The sequence below is a fragment of the Loxodonta africana genome, chromosome 13, assembly GCF_030014295.1.
Source record: "Loxodonta africana isolate mLoxAfr1 chromosome 13, mLoxAfr1.hap2, whole genome shotgun sequence".
NCBI lineage: Eukaryota > Metazoa > Chordata > Mammalia > Proboscidea > Elephantidae > Loxodonta > Loxodonta africana.
Window position 1 is genome coordinate 77,351,796 of NC_087354.1, and position 16,898 is coordinate 77,368,693.

Here is a 16,898-nt window from a genome sequence, read left to right on the forward strand (position 1 = left end):
CCTTTGTTGTTGCTGCTTTTGTTGTGTGCCTTCAAGTCAGCTTCGACTCCTGGTGACCCTATGTTACAGAGTAGAACTTCCCCATAGGGTTTCCAAGGTTGTAAATCTTTGCAGGAGCAGATTGCCAGGTCTTTTCTCCTGCAGGGCTGCTGGTGGGTTTGAACCACCAACATTTCTGTTAGCAGCCAAGCATTTAACCACTGCGCCACCCATCCAAAATCACTGCCGTTGAGTCAATTCTGACTAATAGTGACCCTATAGGACAGAGTAGGACTGCCCCACACAATTTCCAAGGAGCACCTGTTGGATTCAAACTGCTGACCTTTTGGTTAGCACCTGTAGCTCTTAACCACTATGTCATTTAAATAAGGTCCCTGGGTGGCACAAATGGTTTACACTTAACTACTAACCTAAAGGTTGGTGGTTCAAACCCACCTAGAGGTACCATGGAAGAAGAGGTCTGGTGACCTGCTTCCATCAATACTACAGCCAAGAAAACCCCATGGAGCAGTTCAGACAAGGTTACCATGAATCAGAATTGATTCATACCACCCAACAACAACAAATACTGACTCAGAGGTCGCTGAGGCTCTGTTCATTTCGTTTGTTTGTTTTATCTTTTTTCCTCTCCATTCTTCAGATTGGATTTTTTATTTCAGATATTGTCCTCTTCATTTCTAGAGTTTTAGACAATTTTTATAGTTTCTATTTTCCTGCTGAGATTCTCATATGTTCCTTCTTTAGGACCATCTTTTCCTTTAAGTCCTTGAACATAATTATAATATCTATTTTAAAGCCTTTGTCTTCTAAGTTTAGCATCTAGGTCATGTGGAGTCTATTTCTCAGGATTTCATGATGAGTTACATTTCCCACTTCTTCATATGTCTAAGAATTTCCTAAAATTGTACTGTGGATATTGTGTGGGATAAATTGTACCAGTTACCAGTTGGCACCGGGCAGACTTCGACTCATGGCAATCACATGTGTGTCAGAGTAGAACTGTGCTCTGTAGGGCTTTCAGTGGCTGATTTTTTTTGGAAGCAGATTACCAGGCCTTTCTTCCAAGGTACCTCTGAGTGGACTTGAACCTCTAACCTTTTGGTTATTAGTGAGTACATTAACCATTTGCACTATCCAGGGGTTTCACGGTACACTGAAGAGAACCTGGATTATACCGCCTTCCTTCAAAGACTTGAAGTTTTGTTCTTAGAGTATGGCCCTTACTGGAGGGCAAGATCCTTGTCACCAAGGTGTGGCTCTTCTGTGATCCCTAGTTACATTTCTCTGTAACAGAATGCCAATAACTCCTAGCACTGGACAACTTCTGGTTTCTCTGTGTCAGTTCTCATCCCCACAGCAAATGCTCTCTGCTACACCTCACAGACTCTTGGACTGTATGTGCACAGCCCAGGAATAGGCCAAGGACCCATGGTGAACTCCCATATCGATTTATGGGACTCCCTTCTGAGAAACTTCTTCTCTAGTACTCTACCCTGCAAACTTCAGCTGCTTTAACAGCTCTGAACCCCAATCACTGCCTCTCAGTTCACCCAGACCACCACTCCTTTTGGGCTCCACCTCACTCTGCCATAACTAGAAGAGTTCCCTGAATGTGGAGCCAGGAAGAGCAAGGGGCTCATCTTATGTGTTTCTCTTCTCTCAAGAATCCCAGTTCTGCGCTGCCTATTGTCCAACATCTGAAAACAGTTGCCTCATATATTCTATCTGGTTTCACAGTGATTTACAGTGGTAGGACAAGTACAGTCTTAATTACTTTGTCATGGCCAGAAGAGCAAGCCATAGCCCTGAAGGATCTTCTTGTGAGAACCAACCTCACACGGATATGTCAAGGACTAAACTTGATCTCATTACATCCTACCCCAATAAAAACCTTTTGGAATCCTGACAAGTCTATTGCACAGTTTTCTCTCATAGGGGTTATGTGTTATATTTACTTGTGACACAGTGCTTACTTGTAGCAGCTGAATCTCTTCTGACTTGCAGCACCAATCCCACCTTCCTTTCTTCTTTCCCTATTATGTTGGAGTTACCGATTCCCAGCTGCACCTGACTGCATCCACCAAAGTGTCTGCTAACAAATCTTGGAGCTAGGATATTAGTAATGTCCTGGGCTTGTCAATATCAGGTTTCAATGTTCCCCCCTCTAGGGTCTGCATTACTCACTAAAGAAGAAAAATACCAGGTCCACCCACTCCTTTCCCTCATAAGTGTAGCTGGATACCAAACACTACAAGATATAGGAAGGTTCCCACACTCCCAGAGTCTTCGGAAGTCCTGAGTGTGTCCCACACATACTGTGGTCTGCAATGTGCTGGAGAATAAGTGGTCACAGAAATCCCCTTTATGACAATGATCTGGGGTGGGTGGGACACACAAGGTTTAATGTCCAAATTCTGGGCCGGAGGGGTCTTTTGCTTGGGATCAAGGGTTCTTTGCTTCCTTCCCCAACATCACTTGACTTTAGGAGGCTGAGTCGAATCTACATCAACTTCTAGCTCCCCGAGTGTTCCATATCTGACTTCCACTAGTTTGTTTGCAACAGAAAGGGTGTTAGGTTTTTCTCCTCCTTTTAAGTCAAGCCCGACTTGCTTCACCAAGAGCAAATGCTCAGGTGTATGGTAGTGGCAGACATTATGTGGTAACTGAATCTAGCACACACCTAGTTCAAGAAGACATTACAAATTGCATATGCGTATATAACCTTTTTCTCCTTCTGTTGACAAGCAATTATGAATTCAAAAAAAAAAACTCTCAGAAATGCTCTGCCCTTCCACATACTTGTTTTAAAGCAGTTCAGCAATCCTCCACAGGAACAGCAGACCTGAGAGCTTTTCATCTGTGGAAAAGACTCCATCAATCCCCAGCTATTTTAGCAAGGTGCTCCACACAAATTCAAGGCCCTTTCCCTGGTCTCTGGTACAGCTCTTCCTACGAGCTTCTCCAGTGTGTGGCAGAAGGCAAGCTATATCAGTGCTTCCAGAGCCTCCTTAATTCCAAATTCCACAGGAGCAGTCCCAGAGGAACTGTCTGTTCTCGCACATTCCCATTACTACATCCTGCATTTTCTCCTCCTTCCTTGCCCCCTCAGCCCCAATCTCCTTTCAAAACCTAGAGTTTCCGAAACTGGACCCTCCTTGATGCTGCACCACTCCACCCCCATCTCTCATACTCAGACTACCCCCGTTAGGAAGAATCCCTGCTGAACAACAGCTTTCATATATATATATATATATATATATATATATGGAATTATTAACCTTTAAAAGCAAGTTAAGAAATAAAAAAGTAAAAACTAATATAACCTTAAGATTTGGAGTCCCTGGGTGCTCAAACGGTTAAGCACTTGACTACTAGCTGAAAGGCTGGCAGTTAGAACCCACCCAGAGGTACTTCAGAAGATAGGCCTGGTGATCTGCTTCTGAACGATCACTGACTTTAAAAACAAATGGATCAGTGCTGCTCTGCACACGTGGTGTCACCATGAGTCAGAACTGACTCAGCTCAGCCACAATTAACAACGACCTTAAGATTAATTTCTCAAATACCTAGATTCCTGGACTTTCTTGGTAAAAAAACGCAAAGGCAAAACACTTCTCTCATGTGTGAAATGCACTTGGTCAGGTTATTTTAAAATCACATTAATAATCTCTCATTTGCCGCCCAACGGTTCCTCCAATTTAAATAGTACGATGATGCCTGAGCTATGTTTAATGAACAAATTTAATAAGATCAGCGACTGAAACTACATCCAAGAAGGCTAACAGTTCTTGAGGAAAAATTTTAATAGAAGACCAATCAATAATTCACATATGTTGAGTGAGGAAAGTTAAATATATTGGCCTTTCTTAATATAAATCTAAAACCAAACCTTTTGCTGTCAAGTCGATTCCAACTCAGAGTGACCTTATAGGACTGAGTAGAACTACCTCATAGGGTTTCCAAAGCTGATATCTTTATGAAAGCAGGCTGCCACATCTTTTTCCCTTGGAGTGGCTAGTCAGTTGGAACCACTGACATTTTGGTTAGCAGCCAAGCACTTAACCATTGTGCCACGAATGCTCCTCTTTCTTAATATAGTCACTATTTCTCTATGTAGCCTATATCTGTAAACTAGCCTAAAGTTCAAAGAGAAGACTTAAGAGGTACAAAGGAAAGTCGATTCCTAAAGACTGTGAAAAAAAAAAAATTACAAAATACCTAATTATGGATGATGAAGCTCTCCTGAAGAATTGTCTTATAAACTTAAGAAAAAATGGAAGCCACAGCAACCAAGCAGTGTCTAAAGAAGCATTTCTGAGCAGAGAGAAATCTTCTGGAGAGGACCCAGTGCTTACCCCCACTGAGGCAGCCTACCAGGGAGCTCAGTCTCCAAAGCCTCTCCCCAGTTGGCTGCCTCTCCCGACTTCCTGCCATCACTGTGTGAAGTCTGACCCTGCCTGGCCAGTGCTAAAGTGAGCTCTGGATCTCAGAAAGTAGGAAGAGGAGGGAACTCACTGAGCGGGAGGAAATCACCTTGGACCCAGACTTAATCTCTATGGGTCTCTCACTGAGAAAAGTTTCTTCTTCTATAATGCATGTAAAACTGAAGTCTCTTCACACTTCATACGTAGTAGATTCTCCAGTCAATTTAATATTTCAGCAAATTAGTGCTTCTTTTAAAATAATTAGCACCATCTTTGTAGGGCCAAAATGTGGGAGGCTGTTTCAGTGATCCCTTCTCTTACGTCTTAAACGTTTCTTTTTTTTTAGACTGTGGCTTTTTTTTTTAATGACTTGATTTTTTAGAACAGTTTTAGATTTACAGAAAAATTGAGTGGCAAGTATAGAGATGGCCCACATAACTCCCTTCCCTGCACACAGGTTCCCCCATTATTAATATCTTGCATTCATGTGGTACATTTGTTACAATTAATAAACAAATACTGACACATTATTGTTTACTAAACTCCATAGTTTACATTAAGGTTCACTCTTACCTCCCTTTCTTAGAACTTGAGCCAGAGGCCTGCTGTATTGCCTGCTGATCTTGGGATTCATCAGCCTCCGTAGCCTGTGAGCCATTAGCCTGCCATCTTACCTGCCTATTTTGGGTTCATCAGCCCCTACAGTTACGTGACTTGGGACTTGCCAGCCTCTACAATTGCATGAGCCATTTTCTCAGGTAAATGTCTCTCTCTCAATCTGTCTCTCTCTCTCTCTACACACACACACACACACACACACACACACACACACTCTTCACTGGTTTTGCTTTTCTAGAGAACCCAGCCTAAGACATCAACTGAAAAAAAGTTTGAAGGTTGATGCTCTAGAAACAAGATGGATAAGAAGGGGACCATGATCAGGCATAGCCGTGTGGGGATTGGGGAGCACCTAGGAAGGCACAGGAAAAGAAGTGATCCCAGAGAGAAGCAGCAGCACTGGACTCAGTGAATAGCCTGGAGGGAGGGTCCACACCAAAAATAATGGTGGGTTGTGACCACTAAGACGAGCTGCACTCTGCCCTGGTTTTATATTTCCTTCTCGGATAAGAAAGTGCTAAAAACCAGAGGGACACGGCTGACCTCCTAGTCCCCGACTGGTCATAAGCAGCTGACTGGGGCAGACAGGCTGTGTTTATCCAGTATCTTTTATTTTCCTCCAGGCCTCTGGTGCTATTACCCACCCAATAAGGAGTGACCTTTCTGTTTTTAAATCTTCACCATCTCTGAGTCCTGTACTATTGTTTCTCCTTTTCTGCTATCTGATCCTCAAACTTCCTCACTGTTCATTGCTCTAGAGAGGATATTTCTGATGTCTCAGAACTTAAGAAGCTGATTTAATGCTCTGCTTGTTCACATCGTCTCAGACCACCACTCTCCTAAGCACGAAATGTATTACCACAGAAAGAGAACTGGGAAAAATCTAACTGAATGTACGTTTATAAATATGCCCAACGTTCCCATGTGTAACAATATGATTTTTCTGTTTTGCTTTTTTTTTTTTTTAATTTCAAAGTTGAAGGTGTCAAAGAGTGTGAAAACGTCTGCTTTAGTTCCTCATTGCACCTTTCTTACACAATCTTGGCAAAGGTGCACATTTCTAGTCAGCTTCACTCATGTTATTTCCCAGATGTTTTTACACTCCCAGTCCAAAACTAACAAGAAATCTCTCCTTCCATGTCAACCCTGATTCCATCCGTCCCAGTCACTTCTCCTCTCCTGGTTACATCCGCCCAACCGTGTAGATCACCGATGCAGAGTGCACTATTTTATTACAGTGTTAGTAACTAATGTAATTGGGGTGGGATCACCCTATGTTAAAAGCCATGCAAGAGGGAATCACAACTGCAAAAACCAGCCAGAGGCCACCTGTCACTACGTCAGGACGGTTCGGAAATATGGCTCTTCAGAGGGACGGAGAGCTCAGAGTTATTATTCCCCGTTTACATTGTGGATTCCCAGGTGTACCGTCAGCAAATGTTTGACAGGTTAAAGTTCAGGATTACTAGCCTTTACCAAACTTCCTTGGACAAATTCAAGAATTATTTATATTCAAGCCAAGCACATTATTACTCAACGGTTGTTTGAACTGACTTCCTCCTAGCAACCATGGTCCCTATAAGCCCTTCAAGGCAGGGACCCTGTGGTATTTTTGGACCTCACATGAGAAAAACCCTCAAATATTAATGGACTGATGAACATTAACTGTTTTAGAAATCAGATTGTTTCATGCAATATTTAGAATATTAAAAAAAAAAAACACCAAACCCACTGCCGTCAAGTTCATTCCAATTCATAGGGTTTTCAAGGCTGTAATCTTCACAGGAGCAGGCTGCCACATCTTTCTTCCACAGATTTGGAACACAGTTATACTAAAAAACTATTTGTTGTTTGTCTGAAATTCAAATTGAACTGGGTGTCCTGTATTTGCTAAATTTAACAACTACGCCATGGCCTGAAGGAAAATGGTCCTAGTTTTATGAGAAATGATATTAGCTTAGGGGAACTTGAAAAGAAAATTCTTAACAAAAGAAACTACTTTAATAATCAACTAGACTTTAAATTATCTTTCTATATTCTACTATAAAATACCATAGGATTATATGGTGTTTTCCCAACTGTAAGAAAACAAAGTCAATAGATAGTGTTTTCTCAATTTTAAGCTTTTCTTTTCCAATATTTTTCCTAAACATTTCAGCATTACTTATCTGTGAGTAAACATCGTGGATGGCAGAAAAAGTGAACAAGTCTTAAAGAGGTATTAGTAGAAAAAAGCGCCTGACCATTCTTAGTTTAGAAGGTTGCCTTTCAGATGGACAACCCGTTGCCATAGAGTCAATTCCAACTCAAAGCGACCCTATAGGACAGAGGAAAATTGCCCCATAGGGTTCCCAAGGAGTGGCTGGTAGATTTGACCTGCCAAACATTTGGTCAGCAGCCAAGCTCTTAACCACTGTGCCACCAGGACAAGTATTCTTATTTTTGTTATGTTTATATTATACGATCATATTTTTTGGTAGTAGAATTCTTCCTAATTAATAGGATCGATTTAGATTTATCTGTTTTTCCTACTGTTCCCTCCAGGGACACAGTTACCAGAACAAATGTGAAAACTTCCAAAATAATCAAATCTAGTCCTTCATTTTAGGTAGATACTGAGGCTCAGAAAACTCCGAGAATGCCCAAAGTCAGGCAGATGGCCCTGGTATATCACTGACTAACTCAGGTATCTCAGTGCCCAGATCAATGCCAGATTCAGGACACAACACTGCTTTTCAAATAGCTGGAAGCTCCCTGCAGGTCTAATCCCAAACCCCGAGTACTTCAAGCCACTCCCTTTTCCTCCCCTAACCCTTACAAAATGACAGTTATCATACAGTGGCAGACAAAAAAGGAAGAATATATGAAAGGGGTTTTTAAAAAGGCTTTATAAAAAATTTTATTTAAAAAAAATCAATGTGAATAAATAAGAACCTATGGTTTGGCTATAAAAAGCTGATACTAAATACCAGTCCTTCTGCCCTTTCAGATCCATGCACCCTTTCAATGTTAAACATTTATAACATGTACTTTACTCTTCTGGTATGAAATCTCTTTATGAAATCAAGATAATGTCCACTCTACAATATAAAGGAGAAATAAAAGGTTTATAAGAAAAATAGCACATTTTTCAATATGTAATTACTTAGGTATGATAATTTCAATATGTAATTACTTAGTCTAGGAAACATACTTGCACACATTTATAATGAGCAAGTCTGGAATTATGAGAAATAAGACACCATTCAATATGCTTTGTACATATGTTACATTTTGAAACAAGGGTTAAATAAAGGTATAGGCAGACAATGAGCATGAATGCTGCTCACAAATGTTTCATATTTGACATTTTAAAATAAGAAGTAAATAAATGTGTATGCACGCACACACTCACACCGAAGCAGCGCACACCCAGCAACTACAAATGCAGGCTTCCTGAGTCAGTGACTCAAGTCAGTAGGCAATGTTGCCATCAGTGATGTGTTTTGCAAAATGGTAAAGTTACAAATAAAACAAAGTATAATCTTTCCTCTATTTACTTAGTAATTGTATTGCTGGACAAGCCAGAATATATTAAATCTGTGTAAAATTAGTTTCTGTTTATACGGGAAACAGAGTAAGGTCCTAGATTTGGATAATTACAAACAGGTTTTTTGCCTACTTGAATGTTGAACTGTTCGTTCAAAATTTACAAAAAACTGGAGTGAATTCTGCATTGTGTGGGAAACTAAGAAACAGAAAATATGTTAAAGAGTGTTGGATGGCATCTGAATGTTTGTGCAGGATGCTGTAGGGAAGGAAGCACCTGACTGTCGTGAGAGGTTATTTCCAGGGGAGGAAGGGGGGTGATATTTAAAATAAGTCTTCAAAGTTGATCAGAACTAGAACAAAACAAAACAAGGCCAGGAAGACAATGTGAGCGGGCAGGTATTTTGTACTAGTGAACGTGGGGTGGGGAGAAGGTGGAAGATAAGGCTGGACATATATAGGCGGTGAGGGGAGGATGAAGGATGTAAATTCATTCTGAAATCTTTATAAACACTCTCTTTGGCAACAGTGTGGAATGATGACTTGGAGGAGAGATGGATTAGGACTCAGAATAACACAAGTAAGAAATAGTGAAGTCTCAGAAAAAATGGCAGTGGTCATAGGGGCTGAGTGAACAGGAGAGACTTTAGGTAGATTCAATGGGATGGGAAGATTTCATGGAGACAGGGGGTGAAGGAGAAGGAGCCCCTTGTGGGGCATTCTAATAGATCTTTCACCATGGAAAGAAGATATCTTTTTGGCATTAGTGAATGATGGTACTTAGTAAACCTAATCCTTAACTGTACTTAATCCTTAACTGTTCCTACCCGTGATTAGTAATTACACTGTATGTAATAGGCTGAAAATAAAAATTACTGTTGAGTTGATTCCAACTCCATAGTGACCCTACAGGACAAAGTAGAACCACCCCATAGCATTTCCAAGGCTATAAATCATTATGGAAGCCGACTGCCACATCTTTCTCATGCAGAGTGGCTGGTGGGTTTGAATCACCAATCTTTAGGTTAGCAGCCAAGCACTTAACCACTGTACAACCAGGGCTCCTTAATATAATAGATATACCACCATTATTGGAAAAAACACAACCCCCAAATCACCCCAACTGACAGTGGTTTAGTAACACAATTCAGCAAACATCAATGGTTTTACTGACATCATTGGTATGACAGGCATTATCTGAATTCTGGGAAGCAGAGGGAAGAAGACTTTGAACCTGGCCTTATGGGACTTTTGGAAAATTTCAGTAAGTAACTTGAAGGCAGAAACTTACTTTTATTGCTATTACCCTAGTTCAATCACAATGTGTGACACAAAGCGAAAGCTCAATAAATATTTATAGAATATGAAATATTTCATTGAGCATCAAAATACCTTATTAAAGCATCAGTTTTTTCCCCTCTGTCTTCAAAAACCTCCTCTCCACTAGACCCTTCTCATCTGTATTTAAACATGCTTAAGTCTCTCCTTCCTTTAAAAATGAAATTTCTGTTTTCTCTTATAGCTACAGCCTTTCTGCTGTCTACCCCATCACAGCTAAACAGTTAAAAAGAGTTTCCAAGCTCCCATTTTATACTTCCTCACTTCTCACTCTCTCCTTAATCTGCTACAATCTGACTTCCAATCTCATCACTTCATTGATATAGTTCTTGATACGATCACAGACAACCTCCAGATTGGTCAATTCAATAAATATTTTCAATCCTTGTTTTATTTTACCTTTGGGCATCATGGAACAAAGTTTACTACTATTTATGTCATGATACAGTCTCTTCTTCTGGTGTCACTGAACCACACACTCTCAGTTTCCTTCCTCCTTCTCAAGATAGCCCTTCTCAGTCTCCTAGGCTGACTCATTGTCTTCCATCCAACCTGTAAATGCTGGAGTTCCTCAGAGGATTGGTCTTTGATCTCTTTATGGGTGCCATATTCTCTGCTTAAGCAATTTCATAATTACCTTGTGTTATGGATTGAATTGTGTCCCCCCAAAATATGTATTGGAATCCTCACCCCTATACCCATGGATATAATCCCACTGGAAATAGAGTTTTCTTTGTTGTGTTAAGAGGCCATATCAGTGTAGGGTATGTCCTAAACCTAATCACTTCTGAGCTCTAAAAAGAGCAGACTAGACATAGGAGCAAGCACAAAAGGGGGAAGACAAATGGCCAAGGAACCAAAGAAGGCAGGGGCTACAGACGCTGCAAGAGCCTTCCCTAAGAGCCAGTGTCCTGACTTTGGACTTCAAGCCTCCTGAGCTGTGAGAAAATACATTTCTGTTCTTTACAGTCACCCACTTGTGATATTTCTGTTAGAGCAGCACTAGCTAAGCCACCATGCATATGTTGACAACTTTTCTAATTTATCTCCTGTCCGGAACACTTACTTGAGCACTCGTCCTCTAAATACAACTCTTCAGCATCTCCACTTGAAAGACAACAGGTCCCTCAAACTCAGTATGTCCCAAACTGAACTCATCAAGAAGTGAAAGTCAGAACCTACAAGCAATCCTTAATTCACCCTTCTTTCCCAGACACCCCCATCCACAAGTTCTACTAGCTTTACATTCAAAACATACCCTGAAACATCCATTATTCTGCCTCTCCACTGCTCCCACTTTCATCCAGCTACCTTCATTTCTTCTCTAGACTACTACACTAATGTCCAAAGGTCTCCCAGCCTCCGCTCTTGTTCCTGATCCAACCCATCCATTTCCCACACATAAACAAGAGTGATTTTAAAAAAAAAAGAAAAAAACCCTGTTCACGATAAAAGTTCCCAGTAATTTTTTATTGTTCTCAGCATAAAGACGAAAGCCCTGGACACATCCTCCAGACCCCTCATGACCTGGGCCCTGCTGCCTCACCAGCCTCACCCAGACATTCTCCTCCCCTCAGCCCCATCACACTAGCCTTCTCTCAGGTCTTTGAATGTCCCATGTGCCTTTCTGCCATATTAGCCTAGGCAATGCTACCCTACTGCCTGGATTGTTCTGTATTCCCACTGCCCCTGCCCAGGCAATTCCCACTCATTCTTCAAAGCTAACCCAAAATGACACCTAGTCCGAGAAGCCTTTCCTCTCCTGACATGATACCCCCATGATATATGCTCACAGCACCAGGTACTCCTCCTCCATAATCTTGTCCAAAATCATCTTTAATAATTGAGTCATTAGCTGTTCCTCCTGCTAAAATGTAAGTTTCATGAAACCAGGGACCATGGACCATGTCTCATTCCTTCCTATATCACACAGCCCGTTGCCATTGAGTAGATTCCAACTCTTGGCAACCCTACTGGACAGAATAGAATTGCCCCATAGGGCTTCCAAGGCTATAAACCTTACAAAAGCAGACGGCCACATCCTTCTCCCTCGGAGCAACTGGTGAGTTCGAATCACTGACCTTTGGGTTAGCAGCCAAGTGCTTAACCACCATGCCACCAGGGCTCCTCACATCACACAGTGAGATGGCCCAAGATAAACTACTAACATCAAAGGTGAACTACTAACAAATCATAACAATGAGGTTGACCCAAGCACCTGTAGCTGTCCCTCCAGTTGAGCCTTTCATCACTGAAATGCTAAAGCGTATTCTGCAGTCTATATCTGTACATTTTAGCAATGACTACCAAATAATTAAAATCCATTAATGTACCCTTAAAGTTTGATTATACAACTCTGTATGCTCTTCTTAAATGTTCGTGTCATGCAGATCACCTCCGGATCTTGATAAAATGCAGATTCTGATTCAGTAAACCCCAGGGGGGGCCTGAGATTCTGCATTTCTAACGAGCTCCTAAGTGATGCCAATGCTGTTGGCCTAGGGAGCACACTTTGAGCAGCAGGCTCTTTAAGCACCATACAGGGATCTTCTTCAAGCCTGCTGGCTTGATAAACCATTGTACTTAAGGTGCACACAATAGAAGCTTCACAAATACTTGTTGAATTATTGCTTAATAGAAATGTAAATAGTCTCCAAGTGTAAAAAGGCCTGCATCCCCAGTCTGGCTTGTGCATATGAACAAAAGCAAACAGGGCTGAGACAGCAAGTAAAAGCAAGTAGAGTTGAGAATACAATATAGGGAGAAGAAAGAAGAATATCAGATCCTAAACAATGACATTTCAGAGACATAAGTAGAAATTCGTTGCTGACCTGAATGTAAACAATGGTAAAAATAAACCCAGAAAGGCACTTTTTAACATACCCAGCGTATGTGCCTACTATCTAAGAAAGAAAATAAAAAGCTTCACTTGTCTTTATAGAACAATTATAAGGAGCTACAGAAAATGAGAAAATATGGGAAGTAGGAAAGCATAAAAATTGACAGTTGATAGAAAAAAATCATACAAGAACAAGAAAATGAAGATGAAAGCAAGCCAAAGATCTCAACAAGCAAAATGAATTTTCTTTTAATAAAATGAATCTTAAAAAAAAAAAACAAAAACAAAATGAATCTTGCAGGCATTAAATTGAGTTATTAAATCAAACTAAAATCTCTTGGATTTCAAGATAAACAGCACAAATTCACACTGGGAAGAAATATATGAATACTGTCACCAAGGAGTTTAAAAACTACGACTTATCAGAAACCTTATAGGGCCTCGGTAAATTAGGCCAATGTGCCTAAGTCTTCACGTCAAATCAGATGTCTGATAGAAGACAGGAAGGTAATCTTCCTTCAAGTTTTCCTATTTATGACTCTGGATTGGGTATCTTCGAATACTACATGGTACTGGACTGCAAGGTAATGCAGCTGGAGGACTGGCTGTAGAACGAGCCCCTCCCTCCCAGGACTCTGACATCCACAATACAATAGGTGCAGAGTCAGAAGATAACCGGAACTCAATGATTCACTTTTTGCAGCTCTATTTCTTTTTAATTAACATCTTTTCCACCCATAAGAGGAGGCTTCACCGCAGAAAGCAGATGGCTGATAAGCACACCTTGACAGCGGCAGATAAACAGGATCTCTGAGCTAAGGAATCACAGCCAAATAGCTGGTGACAGCAATGATTCACTGCGGCTGTGCAACAGAGCCTGGTGAGAGGACTGGCTATGCACTAGAGGGATTTACCATCAAAGTTACCCCAGAGTCACAGCTGAATGAAAGGACAAGCTACTTTTCAAGGGTGCTAGCACCATCAGAAAACAGCTGCTACCCAAAAGGCTGGCAGCCCAAACCCACCTAGTGGCACTGTGGAAGAAAGGCCTGGCAATCTGCTTCCTATGGAGTGCAGTTCTCTGTAACACATGGGTTTGCCATGAGTCAGAACTCATTTGACAGCAGCAGGTTTGGCTTGATTTTGAATTTTAGCACCATCAGAGACAAAAGAAGTCTTGTGGTATGCCTGAGTTGTGTAAATGCTTGGAAACAGCAGCCCCGGTGATTCCCCAGTCCCTCAAGTGGCCTTGGAGGACTGCTCTCTATGTCTAAAATTTGTAAGCTGAGCAAAAATTGCATTTCTTCCAAAGAGAATAATTGCATCTACTGAGATCTCTTGTGCTTGCAAACTTCGCTGAGAAACATCTAGTCGGAATATAAAATCACTGCTCTATTTAAACACTAAATGACAGCCAGCAGGTCTCCTCAATCGTTAAAACCGGAGCTCTGAGACTGCCACGGCAGACAGTTAAACGCTAGTTAAAACTTAGCATTCAACACTAAGCAGGAACTGAATTTCCATTCCACCAGACACTACATTGTATAATAGAAAATGGATTTCTGGTTCATTAGGCTTCACTTAACTAAGGCAAAACACATAGCTGGGAGGTAACTTGCAAAGCCACAGTGCTTAAATGAACCAGAACCCATTTTTAAACACGGCTTCTTAAACGTAACAGTCATCAGTCATTCGATGATGCCTGCACACCAGGCTCCTCGCCTCAGCCATGTGTGTCTAACTGCTTCTCAGCTGGGCCCACTCGCACTCTCAGAGCCATTCTGGCCCTGGGCAAAAGAAGTCCTGAAGGGCTCAGTGTCCCCTCAATTGTACCACCAAAACGTTCTGTGACTGTTCAACCACCTGCTGTTAGATTCAGATGCCCTGTCCTTCAGGCTGTAGGAATCCCTGCACGTCCTTTCCTTGATCCCCCCTCGCTATACTGTTGGTTAGTTCCCTTCCTTGGTTGACTTCTTGACCTCTGTTTTTTCTCAGGATTAATGTATAGCTTGCCAAGACCAGAATTACATGTCGCACTTTTCCTGGGGCTCCAGCCCTGTCCCCCAAGTCCCTATGCCAACCTCAGCCCGCATTTGGCTGTCCTATTGCCACCCAAGTCATATGACAAACTACTGAGAGAGAATTCTATTTCTTCTTGCTGTTAGGTGCTGTCAAGTCAGTTCCAACTCATAGCAACCCTAGGCACAACAAAACAAAACACCGCCCAGTCCTGTGACATCCTCACAACTGTTGCTGTGCTTGTACCCACAGTTGCAGCCACAGGTCAATCCATCTCACTGATGGTCTTCCTCTTTTTTGCTGACTCTGTACTTTACCAACCATGATGTCCTCCAGGGACTGATCCTCTTGATAACATGTCCAAAGTATGTGAGACACAGTCTCACCATTCTTGCTTCTAAGGAGCATTCTGGTTGTACTTCCTCCAAGACAGATTTGTTCGTTCCTTTGGCAGTCCATGGTATATAAAATATTCTTCGCCAACACCACAATTCAAAGGTGTCAATTCTTCTTCGGTCTTCCTTATTCATTGTCCACCTTTCACATGTATATGATGAGATTGAAAATACCATGGCTTGGGTCAGGCACACCTTAGTCCTCAAGGTGACATCTTTGCTTTCCAACACTTTAAAGATGTCTTTTGCAGCCGATTTGCCCAATGCAATACGTCTTTTGATTTCTTGACTGCTGCTTCCGTGGGTGTTGATTGTGGATCCAAGTAAAATGAAACCCCTGACAACTTCAATCTTTTCTCCGTTTATCATGATGCTGCTTATTGGTCCAGTTTGTGAAGATTTTTGTTTTTTTATGTTGAGGTGTAATCTATACTGAAGGCTGTGGTCTTTGATCTTCATCAGTAAATGCTTCATGTCCTCTTCACTTTCAGCAAGCAAGGCTGTGTCATCTGCATAATGCAGATTGTTAATGAGTCTTTCTCCAATCCTGATACCCTGTTCTTCTTCCTACAGTCCAGCTTTTCAGATTCTTTGCTCAGCATACAGACTGAATAGATATGGTGAAAGGATACAACCCTAGCGCACACCTTTCTTGACTTTAAACCATGCAGTATCCCCTTGTTCTGTTCAAACGACTGCCTCTTGATCCATGCACAGATTCCTCATGAGCACACTTAAGTGTTCCAGAATTCCCATTCTCCACAATGTTATCCATAACTTGTTATGATCCACACAGTTGAATGCCTTTGTATAGTCAATAAAACACAGGTGAACACCTTTCTGGTATTCTCTGCTTTCAGCCAGGGTCCATCTGACATCAGCAATGATATCCCTGGTTCCACATCCTCTTCTAAATCCAGCTTGAATTTATTCCAGTTCCCTGTCTATGTACTGCTGCAGCTGCTTTTGAATGATCATCAGCAAAATTTTGCTTGCATGCGATATTAATGATATTGTTCTATAATTTCTGCATTCAGTTGGATCACCTTTCTTGAGAATAGGCATAAATATGGATCTCTTTCAGTCAGTTGGCCAGGTAGCTGTCCTCCAAATTTCTTGGTACAAATGAGTGAGCACTTTCAGTGCTGCATCCATTTGTTGAAATCCCAACTGGTATTCTGTCAATTCCGAGAGCCTTGTTTTTCGCCAGTGCCTTCAGTTAAGCTCGGATTTCATCCTTCAGTACCAGCAGTTCCTGATCATATGTTACCTCCTGAAATGGTTGAATGTCAACCAACTCTTTTTGGTACAGTGACTCTGTATTTCTTCCATCTTCTTTTGATGGTTCTTTCATCATTTAACGTTTTCCCCATAGAATCCTTCAGTATTACAACTCCAGGCTTGAATTTTTCTCTTCGGTTCTTTCAGCTTGAGAAATACCGAGCGTGTTCTTCCGTCCTGGTTTTCCATCTCCTGCTCTTTGCACATGTCATCATAATACCTTTTTCTTTGTCTTCTCAAGCCACCCTTTGAAATCTTCTGTTAAGCTCTTTTACTTCATCATTTTTTCCTTTTGCTTTAGCTACTCGACATTCAAGAGCAAGTTTCAGAGTCTCTTCTGATATCCATTTAGGTCTTTTCTTTCTCTCCTGCCTTTTTAATGACCTCTTGCTTTCTTCTTGCTCCTTGATGTCATTTCACAACTCGTCTGGTCTTCAGTCATTAGTGTACAATGTA

The 16,898-nt window shown here is 41.4% G+C and overlaps 1 protein-coding gene across 1 annotated transcript in view; it reads right to left on the minus strand.

Moving 5' to 3' along the window:
* Nucleotides 1–16,898, minus strand: part of DCHS2 (dachsous cadherin-related 2) — a 387,869-nt gene that overhangs the window by 230,145 nt on the left and 140,826 nt on the right. The window lies entirely within an intron of this gene.